Raw genomic sequence first — 18,813 nt, 5'->3', positions numbered from 1 at the left:
GGCCTACTTTTGATTTCCTTAGATCTACGGTGATGAACAAAATCGTATTGCACATTGAGTTAGCTGAATGGACCAATGAAATAGCACCACTATACTATGACCCACATGACAACTGCCACCGAGGATGAGCCGTAATATTTCTTTGGAGAAGGGTGGACCCATTACGTCATCTGTGCCATGCGTCACTAAGGTGCTATGTCGCTATGGGTAATATCCTTGCAGCTTCCCATAGCGATATAGCGCCCACCATTGATTTTCCTAGATCTGGCAGCGAGCAAGATGGATCTGACCTATCAGTATACCAACCAATAGAAAGTGGCCACATACCAACCTGTCTGAAAAATCATTGTCATTGATATCTGATGGGGCATACTTGGGACCCACCTTCCTTTTGATGTTGCCACAGTATCACTTTTCATCTAGGCACTATGTCGCTATGGAAAAACAACATGCAACTTTCCATAGCGAGATAGCGCCCACCGTAGATATCTCTCGATTTGACGATGGGGACTTGCGGGCCCACAAAACATTAAAATGCATAGGGAAGAAATATCATAAGGTTAGCATTTAATTTTTTTGATATTCCTGGGATATTTAAAATAACATTAAATCGGGAAGTGACCGTTGAGCAGGCAAGTATTTAAAATTCAAATATTTTGCGGGTGGGGCACAATATGTAACAAGGGCTAAAGTTGGTTCAAAAGAACATCAACCTTACTTCCCTAAATATATAATAAGGAATGAGTTCTCTCTTCAAAAGTAAGATATCAAAAAAGAAAAGTGGAGAGCGTACACTAGAGTTTTGGATTTCATTAACTATTTTGATACTAACTATAAGCCTCTAAAGGATGTAAAAACAAAGGTAGACAAATTGAATAAACTAATGACCACTTTTCTTGAAATTATGGAGGTCATGAATGAAAAGAAGCTATTTTTATTAATTCTTTTCTTCATAAGGCTCGAGAGATCATGAGAAGATTGTCTTTCACCCCTACGATAGGATCAAGGCAATTAGTTGTTCAAAAAAGGCCTGGCTATAGTATAATTTAGAATAAAAGGGCTACATTAGATCAAGGAAAACAAATAATGGGGTCAACCAATGTTGTTATGGAGGATAGACCTGATGAGCCCATACCCAAGAGATAGAGGATAGAAAAAGAAAAAGTGCCTCAAATAGAGGAATATTCACCAACCTAGTCCCCATTACAAATAGGAGATGAACAACTCACTAGGGAGTGTAGACACCTAAATTTGATTACACTATTTTAGTAATCCTATTTAGTTATCTAAAAAGGGCATTATTAATTAAATTTCTATTTAATTAATCCTTTTTCATCCCCTAGTTGATTAATTTAATTAATCATCTATAGTCCTAATTGATAAATCAAATAATCTATTATTTATCAATTAAATCCTATTCTTCTATCTAATTCCAAAAATCCCCATTTATTAAATAAATCTATTTGATAAATGAAATCCTCAAATTCAAAAACCCCTAACCTATCTCTAATCCTCCATTTAGCCTAATCCACCCCATCCACCCATACTAACCAAGCTTAGCAAATAACTCACCCACCCTCATTAATGCCATCCACTTGCACATCTCTAACATCCCTAATCTAATCCTAAACCCAAGCCTAATCCACCCCCTAATGTTGTCACATTCCTTAAACAATTTTAAGACTTTCCTAATCCAACCAAAGTCTCCCCTCAAAAAAACCCAACCACTAAGTCATGAGTGCTCTTACAAAACATAAAGACTCTTACAAGCCCACTCATGACTCTTACACCCATCTTCCACACTCTTCCCTCTTCCACACTCATTCCTCTTACATCCCTCTTACATACTCAACCCCACTCATCATGACTTTAACCAACCCTTTACCCTACCCTCTCACACTCATCCTCCTTGTGACAAGTGTCACCTTCTCATTGGTGCTAAACAAGCACAATCCATGTGCTCTCCTTTGAGTGCATCCTAGCCCTCCTTAAGCCTTCATCCATCCTTGCATCTAAGCCCTCCATCCCTCTACCCTTTAGCCTATAAATTGAATCCCATCCCAAGCCATTTCATCAACAATCTTTGAGCTAAAGTTACCATGCTATGTTGAGAACCAAAGCCATCAATATTACCCTTGTAATGCCAAATTGAGAGCTCACAAAGCTACCAATTTTCCATTACTCATCTCCATTGAAGCAAGCTTTTGAGCATCTTGAGCATACATCCACAACAAAAGGACACATCTACAGAATCAAGAAAGCATGGAGTGCTTTTTCTTGTGAGGTTTGCACTTCTTGTTTTCTTCCTTTGTCTAAGCATATATGTGAATTTAGTTTTTGGTTTGTGAATGTTTACTTTATTTGTTAATGTTCTTTGCATACTGATTCTGGTTCTACATTTTGGCACGCCCGGTGGGACCCCACTATGGGTCATTTAATCATCTATTTTGAACTATATGTCATTTTTCTAACCATCTAATGTTTGTTGTTGTTTGAGTGTGTTGTGAGGGTGTTTTGCTTGTTTTTGCAGGTTAAAGAACGCACTTAGGAAGAAGAAATACCATCTAAAAAAAAAAAATTGCATTTTTCAGCTTTTTTGGCGCAGTTTTGGCATCTGCAACCTGTTCTGTTTGCGAAAATTGACGTCTGCAAAAATCCGCGTTTGCACAAATCGACATCTGTGAAAATCCGCGTCTACGAAAATCGACGTCTACAAAAATCCGCGTCTGCAAAAATTGACATCTGCGAAAATCTGCATCTGCGAAAATCCACATCTGCGCAAATTGACGTCTCTGCTTGTCACCTGTGTTCTGTGCTGCAAATCTATTTTGTCCTCTTCGTATTTTGGCGTCTCTGTATTTCAACGTCTTCGTATTTTGACAGACTGTCTTCTCTGCTTGCTTATGTTCCATTTCTGCTTTATTATTTCTGCTTATGTTCCGTAGGATTTAGACCATTTTAAGCATTTTTATGCATAGAAAAAACAACAAAAAAAGTTAAAAAAAAATTTCCCATAGTTAAGCTCTCATTTTTGAAGATTTTGGCTAACTAACTAAATTGCTTTTTTTTTGTCTCATTGCAGGTTGGAGCACATATGGAACCACTAACCATGTTTCTTGCAGGTTTTCATGTTGCTAAAAAAATGAACTTGAATGTTTAACCATTTGTCTTTGAATGCATGTTGCTAAAAAAAAAAAAAAATGAACTTGAATGGTTAAACACATTTTTCATTGAATGAATGTTGCTCAAAAACAAACTCTTGAATGTCATGGATTAAAATCAACTTTCTTTGGAATGCATGCTTAAAACAAAAAAATCCAATCTTGAATGCCAAGGATCAATTAACCATTACAAATCTCTTTTTCACATGCAATCTAGGTAAAGTTTGATTTTTGGACATTTAAGAAACTTTGTTAAGTTAAAATAAAAATTTACAAAAATAAATTTGAGTAGTTCCTTGGACTCACCTCTTTTCTAATCACCCATCAAATATTAACCATTGGTTGCAATCTCAGCACCATTTATGGGGATGGGTCTACTTGAAAAAGGTGTTAAATGTTCCACAATCTAACTCACTCACTTGGTCTTTGAACGTTTACTTTAACTTTATCAAAATTCTTAAATGGCCAAAACTCTAGATTAAATCAATCACACTTCAAGTTTGGGCACTAAAATTGAACAACAACTGACGTGGAGAGCCTCCGGGCACACGCTTGAAATCGAATCTCACACACTTTTGTTTTGGGCTTAAAACAAACTCACACTCAATCTTAAATGCCTTAAAGAAAATTAATCGATACTTGACGTGGAGGGCCTCCGGGCGCGCGAGTTTTCTTTTGTTGACCCTAACTCTTCTTATTGTTTTCATTCTTCGATCGATTTACTTTTGTTGGCGCTTCAAGATGGAATTGAACATTGTCTCTTAAACATGAGTGCTTGCAAAGTCTAGATTAGCACACATAAGAGTCAGTTGGTAAAAGAACAAGCGTGTTTTTTAACCCAAGGTCATCCGAGTCTTCTCTCCCCTTGTCATCTTTCGAGGCCATCTTGAGTGCATAAGATTAGGATCCAAAACCTTGTTTCTTTTTAGGAGGCCTGCTTGGGGATTTCATCACCCCTTGGACGACCTCAACTCCAGCGCTCTGACAGAGTATAAGAATCGGGAGGTGAATCGAAAGACACCTCTCTTGGGATCAAGATTTTGTCATTCGGGCTAAGCCTCAAGGAACTTTATACCCTTGAGAAGTGAAAGAGGAGAAGTGGGTTACCGCTCCTCTCGGCTGTGTGACATCCTTTTGGTCTCATCTACGGATTTGGGCCTCACGTATCTTGCGTATATCGAGGACTCCCTAGCTAAACCAATTGTCAGCCTTGCAGAAAACCATCTAGGATGTTAATGTGTTTGGAGTGACTGATCAAAACATTTGTAGAACATACACACTCCTTGGTGCAAGTATCACATTCTGAGAACCACAAACTTCTATCTGGGTGTTCCTATCTATTGCTTGTTTTTATTTTACTTGTTGAATGAATGTTTGCCAAACTTGGTCAATCCTAGCTCAGGGCACACTTAGCGTAGTCACTGCCTATTTTGGAAGTTGAACAAGTTGAAGCAAAACAACTGAGATTTTTCCCAAAGCCAAGCAGATTCAGGAATTTATGTCGAAACAACCCAAACCCAAACAGAAGTTTCACAAGGTCAAACTCAAGCCATCTCTAGCATACCAAGAACTTTCACCCAAGCGAAAAGAAATAACACCAAGCCCTCAAATTTTCAAACTCCACAAAGCAGAGGACAAAGCTACCGATGAAGCACTTCAAGAGGCCTGGTTAGAGCGCACCATCAAATTTAGCCAACATCCAAGAGTTAATCCTGCTTATGCCTTACCAACTAGGCATGATTTCTATGATTAGATACCCTTGTTTCTCCACATCTTCTTGGATAAGCTTCACTTTAGAGTCATCTTTGTAGAAAAGCCAGCCATCTTAGGTTATCCCCTTAAGCATTATTAGCTCATCCATCTCATTTAGAATCAAACCATCTAGCCAGCAATCCAAAATCTGCACATCTAAGCTTTCAAAATTGTTGTCACCTTGCTAAAAGTTTGCCGTTCCTAAAATCTTCCAAATCCACCAATCTCGCTAAGGTTATCCCTTTGACAGAGCTTTGTCTAGGGTAATCTAGCTTTATCACTTGTTATCCCTCATCACCTTGAGCTAAAGGTTGGGATCCACAAGTGGTCAATCTCGTGTTCTTCCTAAAGGATCATCAGTCTATCCTTAAGTTGACACAATCACCACCAAGCTTGCATATAGGAAAGCAGACCTTTCGTGCTTTGACAACATATCTTTGAAGTTAGAATCCCCAACCCAATCCTCCTTAGGTTTTGTCATATAGCTTTGCCTCAACCTAGGAAATCATTTGCATAGAAAAGCCTTCCCCCTTTTGCATCCATCAGCATTATTGCATCTCATCCCTAGGAGCATTTTTCATGCCACCCGTCACTCGCTTAGCCAAGAAGAAAGAAATAATGGAGCCCTATCATTTGGATCGAACAGCCTCACCCCCCTTGAGCACTCAGCCATCCTTCAGCCCAGAGCAAGCTATGCCATCACTTACTGATATTGAAGCTTTCATGAACCAGCCAGGAAATGCAGTATTGATAAATGCCATTATAGACAAAAACAAAGAGACAATCATGGCTAATTTTCAAAGGGAAAATGTAGGAACCTTTGACTTTGGAAGACTCCCTCCATTATAAGATCCATTTCACCCATTATTTGGGTAGCTTCCACCACCCATAGGCTCTTATGATCCAAATTATCCTCAATATATTCCAAAAGAAGAGCCTCCAGCCAATCCATATGACCCAACAGACCCAAACATACCATCATCCACCCAAGTTGAAATCTCCATGCCGCAAGCCAACCCAGCCACCACCACTCCATCCTTGGTTCATACCTCTCTGCTCCAAACCCCCTTCACTATTGCTGTTGCTCCCCAACCTAGCCTTCCAAATCCACCCATCTCCCAAATCAGTGCTAGCATCTTTGGCCAACCTCAGCAATATACAATAGGGATGCCACCCATGGGGCCAAGTAATCAACCTTTCATCGCCCCCAGCTTGTTCACCACATCCCAAGGTACAATCCCATCATTTCCATCAAGTCTTGGGAGCTCAATACCACTAGCCACAAATCCACAAGCTACTACCTTCACTCCACAAAGCTATCAAAACCCACAAGCTACTGCCAACCTTCTACCAATCTCCCAAGTGACCCCGACTCCCACCACCACTCTACCAAGCTTCCAAATCCAGCCACAAAGTTATCAAACCCCATCAGTCCCACTCCCAAGCTTTCAATTCCCACCACCTCCACCACCAACTAATCCATTACCTCCAATTACCAACTACTTTTCAATGCCACTTCTAGGAGGTAATCCACCACCCCAGCCAACCACCAATTATTTGCAGATACCATCCCAAATGGGGGCACAACCCACATATATTGGTCAAACCCCACAAGCCCTCTGATCCTTTCCCCAAGCCTCACAACCATCTTATACCTTACCTCCACAAAGCAATCCATTTATCCCACAGCCAGCTTATGTTCCTCAATCCCAACCTCAAATCCCATATCAACAGCAAGCCTCGCAGCACATGCAACAATATGCGCCACCTCCCCCTCAACAACCCGTCATCCACCATGCAGCTGCCCAAACAATGTACAATCCCTATCAGCAAATCCCTCATAACCATCCATATTCAATGGCCCCATCCAACACATACCTACCTCAAGGCACTCCTACATTGGGGGCACCCCAACCATCACCTATCAATTCAGAGTGGGAGCAAATGAAGACAGCTCTGAAAGCCATCCAAGAAGGGAATGATCCAAAGACATTCAAGTTTGAGAATGTGTGTCCTTACCCATTTGATAGAGCCATTACCATGACACCATTTCCCGAACACTTTGAGGTACCTAAATTTGACAAATTCAGAGGAAAAGGAGACCCTGTCACACATATCAAAGAATTTTACATGCATTGCCAGGAGGTGGCATACAATGATGTCTTCCTCTTGCGCCTTTTTCCCAAAAGCTTGGCTGGACCAGCTCTTGAATGGTTTTATAGAATTCCCTATGGCACAATTAAAAACTTTGCTGAATTATCTGAGACATTTGTAGCCCAATATGCCCATCTTGTTGAAATAGAGCTATCAATAGTTGATCTTGTCCACACCAAGCAAAAAGGTGGAGAAAGCCTTGCCAAATACCTACAAAGATGGAAAACCCTTACCACCCGCATATCCTGCACCTTGCCAGAACGCCATGTGGTGAAAATTTTTATTGATAATGCACATCCTAGCTTGGCTCACCACATGACCATAAATTGTTTGCAGACCTATAAGGATATCAAAGAGAAAGGAATGATCCTTGAGCAAGGACTCATCAAAGATGGTGTGGTAAATATTTACAAAGAGGCCAACCAAAATCAATCACATTCCAATGACAAGTCTAGGTATTGGAACAAAAACAAGCATGTTGCAACAGATGGGGTTACTGACACCAGACATGTGAATATCGTTGGTCCTTCTCAAAACCAGTCTAACCCACCATATCAAACAAACAACCAACAAGCTACCAATTACCAACAACGAAATAACCAAAGCTATCAAAACCACAATACAAGACCCAAATTTCAAGGGTCTAACAATCAAGCTAATGCCATCAATGTAGCTGCAGGGCAAAAGCCCAGATTCCAACCTGCACCTAGAAACTATACACCCCTTGGTGAGCCATTGGATGTTATTTTTGAGAAATTGGATAAGGAAAACCTCATCAAATTTCCTCCTACCCAGAAAATTGATCCAAGCCAATCCAAAGCTGCATGGTACAAGGACAATGAGTATTGCAAGTTCTATAGGGTAAACGGTCACACCACCCTCAGATGCATGAAACTGAAAGACTATGTGCAAGACCTCATTGATCGGAAGGAAATCACTGTTGGTGCCCAAACCTCTCCCAATGCAGGCTTACAGATTTATCAAAATGCTTTTCCTCCACACAACAACCAAAATCTTGGAAAAGCACCTATCCAAAACAACACCAACAACCGCCAGCCAAACCAACAGCATGGGAAGAACAATGACCACACTTCATCCTATATAGACTATGGTAGCCTTATAGGTTGTATATCTGAGAAAGAGCCTTCTGTCAATGTTATCAATATCCGAGGACCAGACAATGAGTGTGCGGTCACCACTCAAAGAGCACGATTTAACATCGCAGGCCCACCAGTTTCATCAACACCATCAGCCCCATCAAAAAGATGGTACAATATCTTGGAACACCTTGGGAACATGCCAGCCCAAATATCCATTTTAGACCTTCTCCGCACTAGTCCTGTGTACAAAGACATCCTTGACAGTGCTCTCATAGAATCCTGTGTCCCTTCTGATATCAATGCTACTGATTTTCATAATCTTGTTGGACACCTTTCATCCTCATGTGCCCTATCTTTCAAACCCACCGACATACCCGCTGTTGAGCCAGATCACACCCTTCCACTTCGCATAGCCATCATGGTATCCAATTTTTCCGTGAAAAGAGTAATGATAGATAATGGATCAGCCTTGAACATTTGCACCCTAAAATTCATAAAACAAGCTGGGTATACTGAGGCAGATATGATCAGTGAGGTTATCACCATCAAAGCTTATGACAACTTGGAAAGGACCACAGAAGGGACTATTTTTCTACCAATCAAGGTTGGGCCAGTCATTCAAGAGACAGTTTGCCATGTTGTTGATCTAAACCTACCATTTAACATCCTCCTCGGTCGCCCATGGATTCATGCTATGAAGGCCGTTCCATCCACCTACCATTAGTGCATCAAATTTCCACATCAAGGCACTGAGGTAACCATCCATGCCGATCCAGAACCCTTTGCTTACTACAATGCGGTTGAAGCTTCATATACAAACCATTGCCCTGGAATAGACATCGGCACAGCCATCGCCAGCTCATCCCACACTTGTAATGACGCAGAAACCATCCTTGCCTCCACCCTATCTACTGTAAAGATCAACAACAAAGGATGTGGAGAATATAGTCTATCAGATGCATTTGCTGTCGGAGCAATCCCACTTGATCCACATACCCATGGACGGCCAACATATCACAAAGCTAAGGAGATTCCACCTCCTCGATACAAACAGTTTGGCCCAACCACCTTTGTGTCCTCAAAAACCCCTCTTCATGAGGAGCTCACTCCAGATATCAACAATTGGCTACATAAGGATGCACCTCCAAGAAATCAAGCACGCCTTGATCACTTCAGCCAGAAGTATCCCCAACAACATAAGCTCATCACTGAAAAATGGAACTATCAAGGAGGTGGACTAGGACCAGAAGAAAGGGGCATGCAATGTCCCATCGAAGCACATGATTGGGAGATAAAGTCAGGTCTTGGCTTTGGCATACCCACAACTGGGGGCACCAACGAGAATGGTCACGCTTTTTTGAACATCCACCGCGACCTTGTCAAAATCGAAGACATTACTGAGGAAGTTGAAAAGAGAGCCTATGATGATATCCCAGACCAAATCTTCCTAGGAGACTCTGTTCTCCGAGAACTATCCATCCATATCATTGACCTACCACTTGCTCATCCACAACTCATAGATTGGGACCAACCAAGTGTCATACATATTGATGAGCTCGCATCAGAGGAAGTGCTTCTAAGATTCATGGGAGCTGAAACTCCTCATAAGAAGATAAAGCCAAATTCTGCCTACATCTACAAGCTAGATCCCAAGGGGTATTTTGGAGAAAATCCCCAACCTAGTTTCGATACACCCAAAACTGGAACTAAGGTAAATCTGGGACTAGCTAAGGCAGCGAAGAGAACCCCTCAGCAAGAAAATCTAGAGCCACAACCAGAACATGAGGATTTAGTATTGCCTCCTCAAGATAATCGACCAAAGGTGTCTTCTATTCTAATAGAGGATACTAGAGAAGTCAACATTGGTTCTTCAGAGATCCCTAGAATTGTTCACATTGTTGCATCCCTATCACAAGACCAAGCTGACCTCCTCTTTGAGGTTTTACGAGAGAACATTGACCAATTTGCATGGTCATATCAGGACATGCTAGGACTTGATCCAAAGCTTGTAGTTCATCATCTTGCAGTCGATCCAAAGATCAAGCCCGTCAGACAAAAGCTTAGGAAAATGCACCCCAAGGTGGCATTACTAGTCAAAGCTGAACTAGAAAGAATGTTAGCTGCTAAGGTTATCCGACCTATCGACTACTCAGAATGGATCTCCAACATGGTCCCTGTCACTAAGCCTTCCGGTGACATCAGAATCTGTACTTATTTTAGAGATCTTAACAAAGCTTGTCCAAAGGATGATTTTCCATTGCCCAACATAGATATGATTGTAGATCTTACAGCTGGACATGAAATCCTGTCCCTTATGGATGGATTTTCTGGGTATAATCAGATCAAGATTATAGAAGAGGATCAGCATAAGACAGCATTCACTACCCCCTGGGGAACCTTTTGCTACACCATGATGCCTTTTGGCCTAAAGAATGCTGGGGCTACCTATCAAAGAGCTATGACAGCCATTTTCCATGATCTTATCCATAGCATTTTGGAAGATTATGTGGACGATATCCTGGTCAAATCTCACACCTTCATGGATCATCTTGCTGACCTAGAAAAAGTCTTTGATAGGTTGGCCCAATATTATCTCATGCTAAATCCCAAGAAGTGTGTCTTTGGGGTCACATCTGGCAAGCTTCTAGGCTTCATAGTTTCTAAACGGGGTATAGAGATCGACCCCAAAAAGGTCAAAGCTATCTTAGACATGCCTCCTCCCCAGACACTGCGACAACTTCACTCTCTTCAGGGAAAACTTCAATCTGTCCGGTGCTTCATCTCCCAACTTGCAAATAAGTGTACACCATTTTCACACTTGCTAAAGAAGAATGAGAACTTCAAGTGGGATCTTTTATGTCAGCGCAGCTTCGATCAGCTCAAGCAGTATATCACCAATCCTCCTATCTTGGTTCCACCAGTTCCTGGTCATCCCTTGATCTTGTATATATCATCAACACCTACTGCTCTAGGGGCACTTCTAGCACAACATGATGATTATAGCAGAGAGAGAGCCATCTACTATATCAGTAGAACCCTAGTTGGTTATGAACTCAATTACACTCCTATGGAAAAAGCTTGTTTGGCAGTTGTTTTCTCAACTCAAAAGCTTCGCCACTACATGCTAAGTCATACCATCCAACTAGTCTCCAAGATTGACCCTCTCAAGTATATGCTCTCCAGAATAGCACTTACAGGCCGTTTGGCCAAATGGGTTATGCTACTAAGTGAGTTTGACATCCAGTATGTGGACAGAAAGGCAATCAAAGGGCAAGCTATAGCAGATCACCTAGCTGATGCACCTCTAGTAGATGCATATCCTTTGCTCACAAAATTTCCAGATGAGCATATCTGCCTAATTGAAGAACAACCCCCATGGAAGCTTTATTTTGATGGCTCATACACCTCTCATGGATCAGGGGCAGGAATATTATTAGTTACACCTCAAGGAGATTACATTCCAAAAGCCTTCAAGCTACAATTCCCTAGCACCAACAATATAGCAGAATATGAAGCTCTTGTAGCAGGATTAAAGATAGCTGCAGAATGGAATATCACTGAGTTAAAAATCTTTGGCGATTCCCAGCTCATCATCAAACAAGTCTTAAATGAATATCAAACCAAAGATGAAAAGCTATTACCCTACAAAGAGCTAGTTGATCAGCTGACCCAGCATTTTACAAAGCTTCAGTTTACACAAGTACCTCGAATGCAGAATAAGGCAGCAGATGCCATGGCCACTATCGGCTCGCTCTTGGAAATTCCCCAAGATGCTACGCAGTATGAATTTTTAGTTGAGCAGCTCGTCACACCCGCTTATGCGAATGAGGATTCAAACCGTGTTTGTATCTTGGTTAGTCCCCAATCCCCTTGGTACCATGAAATTCACGCTTACCTTAACGATGGTATCATATCCCCTCACCTCACATGCACCCAATGCCAGAACCTCATTCGAAAATTATCCCGCTATGTTATCATAGCCAATACCCTATATCGTCGGGGTTATCACGATACTCTCTCTCGATGTTTAGATGAAAATGAGGCCGCGATGGCATTAAAAGAAGTACATTCCAGACTTTGCGGTGCCCACACGAGTGGTATTGTCCTAGCACGAAAAATCCTTAGAGCAGGCTACTATTGGCCTACCATTGAAGAAGACTCTTGTGACTTTGTCAAAAATGTCTCCCATGTCAGCAGCATGCAAATCTTGTGCATGCTCCAGCACAGGATCTACAGCCTATTGCACCACCTTGGCCTTTCGCTTGTTGGGGCCTTGATCTAGTTGGAACTATCACCCCTCTCTCATCTGATGGACATAAATGGATAATAACAGCTACATACTATTTCACTAAGTGGGTGGAAGCAGTCCCCCTAGTCTCAGCTACAGGAGTTCAAGTCTCCAAGTTCATCTTGTACCACATTGTTTGTCGCTTCGGCATCCCATGCACCATCTTCACTGACCACGGAGGTAACTTTGAAAATCTCAACATGGAATAATTATGCACTTCCCTCCACATCCATCACCGCTTTTCTAGCCCATATTTCCCACAAGGTAACGGCCAGGCAGAGGCAACTAATAAAACCCTCCTCAAAATCCTAAAGAAAGTTGTCAATGATTCCGACCGTGATTGGCACCTTCAAATAAATTCAGCTCTATGGGCCTATCACACTTCCTTTCGTACATCCACAGGCACAACTCCATACTCCCTAGTCTATGGTGCCGAAGTGGTATTACCTATAGAAGTTGAACTTCCCTCACTACACATATCTTTGTGAGGGCAAATCTCAGATGAAGAATACAGAGTAGCTCGACTCACCCAGCTAGATCTCTTAGACGAGAAGAGACAACAAGCCTATGACCATCTCGCAGTCTATCAAACTCGTCTCAAAAGGAATTTCAACAAGAAGGTGCTCCCACAACACTTTCAGCCAGGTGACATGGTCCTCAAAGAAAATATGAAAGTCCAAGCAGATCAAGAAAAGAAAGGCAAGTTTGAACCTACATGGCTTGGTCCCTATGTGGTTACTGCCTCCTTTGGCTCCGGAGCCTATCAATTATCTACACCAGAAGGAGAACTCTTGAATGATCCCACTAACATCATTCATCTCAAGAAGTTCTATGCTTCAAGATCCTTGGTATACCCAGCTTTTGAAAAATACAAGAAAAAAATACTAAAGAGAAATAAGCATCCAATGGTGAAAACTTGGCAATTCAAGCGCCTTGGATAGGTACCTCGGTGAAAACTTGGTAATTCAGGCGCCTTGTGTGCTAAAGACTAATCCATTATCTATCACTATCCTATCCCTCATCCATCCACCCACCATCCCATAAAACACCTGCTTGTTCCCTTGGTGTTCCAATCAAATATCCAAAATCTGATGGAGCTTGTCAATACCTCCTGTACAGCTTGTAAATCTTGTACCAAAGCTTGTATTATACCTTGTAAATCTTGTACCATACCTTGTATATATTCGAATCTTGTCCAAAGCTTGTACCATATTCCAGCTTGTAAATAATCTTGTATCCTAGCCTGTATCCTATCACATGCACACACATAATCCCATTTTCCTTAAGCTTTTCACAAACCATCTACCTATCCACCTATCAACTATTATAGACATCCCATCCTTCACAAAAATTTCCATCTCACAAAAAAATCAAAACATGAACAAACTTGTACATTTGTAACATATCTTGGTCTGTCAGCTTATACATCCTCTTTAGCTTAGTATCATTGTATCTATCCGGCTTTCATGTTAGTTCATCCTTGGTCAACATCTTGCACACATCGCACACCTTGGTTAGATATTCCAATGCATCCTTTAGCTAGATCTCCTATCACCACAGTGTTATCCTTCTTAGTTCAGCTTGCCAGACGCATCACTCATCCAGATCCATCAGCTTAGGTGCTCTCTGATAGATTTTTACAGGATATAGCTTTCCTCATGTCTGATCTTGGTCCGTTAGTACCTCGTCCTACCCATCTCGTTGGCAAATAGTTCTCTTTTGGATTTTCACTTTCTTTTGATTTGGGATCTTCCCTTTTGGGTCTTGAAATATCTTTTCCAAGCAATCTCCTTGTTCCCTCCTCAAGGTTGCCACGATCTTCCATATCATGGTATGCTGCGAATGGGGCAATTAGAGCGTAAGGTCTTGATCAGGTCTTTTGCTTGTTTTCTTTTTCTGCTTGTGGGTTACCTAGTGTCGTTTCCACGCTGCTTCCTCTGGGATTCATGTGTGATACTGGGGCAATCCTTGTGTGTTTGTTTTGAGTCAGTTTGTCAGTCCTCTGGACGGTTGGTGAAAAGACCTTGATGTTCTTGGTAACCTTGGCAATTAACCAATAGTCCTATAGCAAATCTAGTGCTCAACTACATGGTGGTACTTCTCTTTGAAGTATCCCCCCGCTCAAAAAGCTTCAATGGATTCCCTTCATCTCCATTATCCCCTCATCCATCTCTCCATCCTGGATTCCTTTTATAGCGCTCTACTCCTTCATCTCCCCCCCAATCCTTGAAAGTCTTAAGATTGCTTTTCTATTGTGCCTCTGATTTCCCTTTATCATTCTCCCGTAGTAAGAGTTTGAGCTAATTTAGCCCCTTCTCTTCGCCAACCTGCGTCTCGGCTCATCTCAATTTCTTGTACTTTTCAAGAAGTCGTCGAGCCTCATTTCTCTCCCCGCTGCCTTCTTGAGGGGGCATCATCCAAGTCTAGTCTCTCCTCTTCTTATCCGAGACTGGGGCAACCTTGTTGCTAAAACATCTTCTTCGTGTCGTCTTCATTCAAACTTCTTTGAAATAGTGTTGTCTTAACACTATGTCAAAGAGGGGCAAAATGTAGACACCTAAATTTGATTACACTATTTTAGTAATCCTATTTAGTTATCTAAAAAGGGCATTATTAATTAAATTTCTATTTAATTAATCCTTTGTCATCCCCTAGTTGATTAATTTAATTAATCATCTATAGTCCTAATTGATAAATCAAATAATCTATTATTTATCAATTAAATCCTATTCTTCTATCTAATTCCAAAAATCCCCATTTATTAAATAAATCTATTTGATAAATGAAATCCTCAAATTCAAAAACCCCTAACCTATCTCTAATCCTCCATTTAGCCTAATCCACCCCATCCACCCATAATAACCAAGCTTAGCCACTAACTCACCCACCCTCATTAATGCCATCCACTTGCACATCTTTAACATCCCTAATCTAATCCTAAACCCAAGCCTAATCCACCCCCTAATGTTGTCACATTCCTTAAACAAGTTTAAGACTTTCCTAATCCAACCAAAGTCTCCCCTCAAAAAAACCCAACCACTAAGTCATGAGTGCTCTTACAAAACATAAAGACTCTTACAAGCCCACTCATGACTCTTACACCCATCTTCCACACTCTTCCCTCTTCCACACTCATTCCTCTTACATCCCTCTTACATACTCAACCCCACTCATCATGACTTTAACCAACCCTTTACCCTACCCTCTCACACTCATCCTCCTTGTGACAAGTGTCACCTTCTAATTGGTGCTAAACAAGCACAATCCATGTGCTCTCCTTTGAGTGCATCCTAGCCCTCCTTAAGCCTTCATCCATCCTTGCATCTAAGCCCTCCATCCCTCTACCCTTTAGCCTATAAATTGAATCCCATCCCAAGCCATTTCATCAACAATCTTTGAGCTAAATTTACCATGCTATGTTGAGAACCAAAGCCATCAATATTACCCTTGTAATGCCAAATTGAGAGCTCACAAAGCTACCAATTTGCCATTACCCATCTCCATTGAAGCAAGCTTTTGAGCATCTTGAGCATACATCCACAACAAAAGGACACATCTACAAAATCAAGAAAGCATGGAGTGCTTTTTCTTTCGAGGTTTTCACTTCTTTTTTTCTTCCTTTGTCTAAGCATATATGTGAATTTAGTTTTTGGTTTGTGAATGTTTACTTTATTTGTTAATGTTCTTTGCATACTGATTCTGGTTCTACAGGGAGCAGGTGGAACAGTTTTGATCCCAAGGGGAGTTTTCATTACTACAGTAGAATTAGAGGAAGGAAATCCTCAAGAACCTTTTATCCCTAGCCTTGAATTAACTATTGCAGATTATAAAGGGAAAGAATTGGACCCTATGATAGAACAAGCCAGACATGAATTCATTTCTAATGACAATTTTGTGAAGTCCAGAGCCTTTTACCAATTTTCTTGGAGAACAAACATTGGAGTGCTTGAAGAAAGATGCAATAAATTGAAAATAGAGCATCTTGAAATGGAAGAGGCAGATGTAAAAAATCAAATAAAAGAAGAAATGATGTAGGAATTCAAAATCCTAACTCCTGAAGAAGGTATGAAATTGATAAAAACATCTAGGGTTTTTTTATCGCCCAATTGGGATATTACAAATGCCATGGTTTTAAATTTTGTTACAAATAAATTAAGTACAAAGGAAAAGGGGAAGAAATAAATGAAAGGTGCCAAATTTAGTGAGGACCATACTGCACTAGTGATATGGTCACTGAGAAAAGGGTCCAAGACTAGCTCTTAACAACATGATGATACTGGCTTGACAGGTAGCCTAATTGTAAAAAGAGTTGAAGAAACTATCACTAAAGAGGCTACAAAGCTAGGTGTTAGATCAGCCAACTTCACCTTAGCCACAACTCAAAGAGACAAAAGAGAGAGGTTAGAGTTACAAGACAGTTATTAGAAGGTTTTTGCTACCTACAATAAAGAAGTTCAAAAGAGGATTGAACTAGAAATAAATTGATGGGACAATCCACTAGGCTAAGAATCACCTATCCTCATCCACCAATGGAGCCTTTTAAATCTAGTCCTCTCATTGAAATCTCAGACACACCACAAAGACCACAGTATTACACTGTAGAAGATTTTGAAGAAGAAAAGAGCAAGTTGTGGGCATTACATGTGGAACTGGATGTGCAATATGAGGAAAAAGTAAGGAAAGATTTTATCTATTTGATAGATAAAATTAACTGGCCAACTTTCTATGAGCAGCTAGCAAAGGTAGTGAATACATAGGTGGAGCTAAAATTTAGTGATGATGCCCTTAAACTAGTTGTCAACAAGTGGAGTATAAGAAGTAAAAATGTTACTCTTTTGTGTTTTTCTATTATCAACTTATCCTGTGAACACATATAAAAAACTTATGATTTGACTAGTGATTTATCAAACTTTTATGATAAGAGAGTTGCATTGCAAAGAAGGATCATAAGTTATCTTGATAAGTATAAGAGTGTTAACTTTGAACTATTCCCACATGCTATTAATTAAAAATAAATAAAGAAGGAATGCGCCTAGGAACTAGATGACCTATTGTGTCTGAGGATGAATAGAGTAATAAATGAAAAAGGAAATGCATGGTGGGAAGCCATAACTAAGGAAGTTGTAAAAGTTTAGTTATTCTTTGATTCTTTAAGGCATGCTTTTATTGAGATTGATAAGCTAGGAGAATATGTGATGAGGAATTAGAATGATATTCTAAATTTCAATTGGCCAGATGACACACTATTTGACAAGTGGATGGAAGAATTCATTTATACAAAGTAGTTAGAATATGGTAAAAATGATGATGAAAATATGGAATAGGATGAAGTAAAAATTATTGAAACATCAATAAAAGGAGAAGATGACAAAGGTGAGCAACCAATTGTAGTTGCAAGCACAGAAATCCAAACTAGTGACTTGGAAGAGGAAGAATTAAATATAACTATTGTCTTATCAGTTCATGATGATGTAGATGGAGAGCCTAAAGTTGAAGTGAAATCACAAAAATCAAAGCTAGGTCCATCACAATCAATTCCATTTGCTACATCTTCCAAGGAGCTACAACAATAATAAAGCCAATCATCAACTTTTCATCAACAAAGAAATGCAATAAAAGGTGAGAAAAAAGTGGTCCCTACAAGAGAATATTCATGATGAAAGACATTCTGTTGCACCAATTTTTGGTTTTTTTTACAGTAGCAATGTAAATATCTTTTTTTTCTTAAGGACAGTTATCAGTTTCTCTATGCTTGAAGCTTGTTGCATCTCACACTATATAAGTGAAATTTTAGGGCTAGAGAAAAGGTCTGAGTCATTTATAATTTCAGTTTTACTAGGTTTTGTTCAATCCAGTCCTTGATGTAAACTTTGTGATGTATTTTCTTTGTGAGTATCTGAGAATACATTGATGTTATAGGATCTTGATGTCTTATCTTGAGTCATTTTGAGTTCTATTCAATTGAATGCAATAAGGACAAGTTGTATATCATTTCACTATTGCCTTCAATTCAATGAATTAGGTAAATGCTTTAGTGAATATGATAGGATCTCCATGGTAGTAAGGAGGATATGTGTAAGAATGATTTTTAGTGAGAATTGTTGATAATATTGATTGTAATGCAGTCATTTGGGTCAAGAAATTGGATAGACTCTGAATCCAAATGGATGAGGTACTAATCAACTAGTCTAGTTTATATATGGAGAAATTATGAATAGGCATCAAGCTCAAAATCAAAATCAATTTTACTTTAATGTTTGAAGAATTTCAAAACTAGTTAGTACTTATTTACGTTTAAATTCTAAGTCTTAATTAGCTGCTATTTCCCAGAATTACCTGTAAATCCAATAAGAATAGT

Source organism: Cupressus sempervirens, chromosome 1, assembly GCF_028749045.1.
Source record: "Cupressus sempervirens isolate cs-2001-9-10 chromosome 1, ASM2874904v1, whole genome shotgun sequence".
Taxonomy (NCBI): Eukaryota; Viridiplantae; Streptophyta; class Pinopsida; order Cupressales; family Cupressaceae; genus Cupressus; species Cupressus sempervirens.
This window is presented reverse-complemented; position numbering follows the sequence as displayed.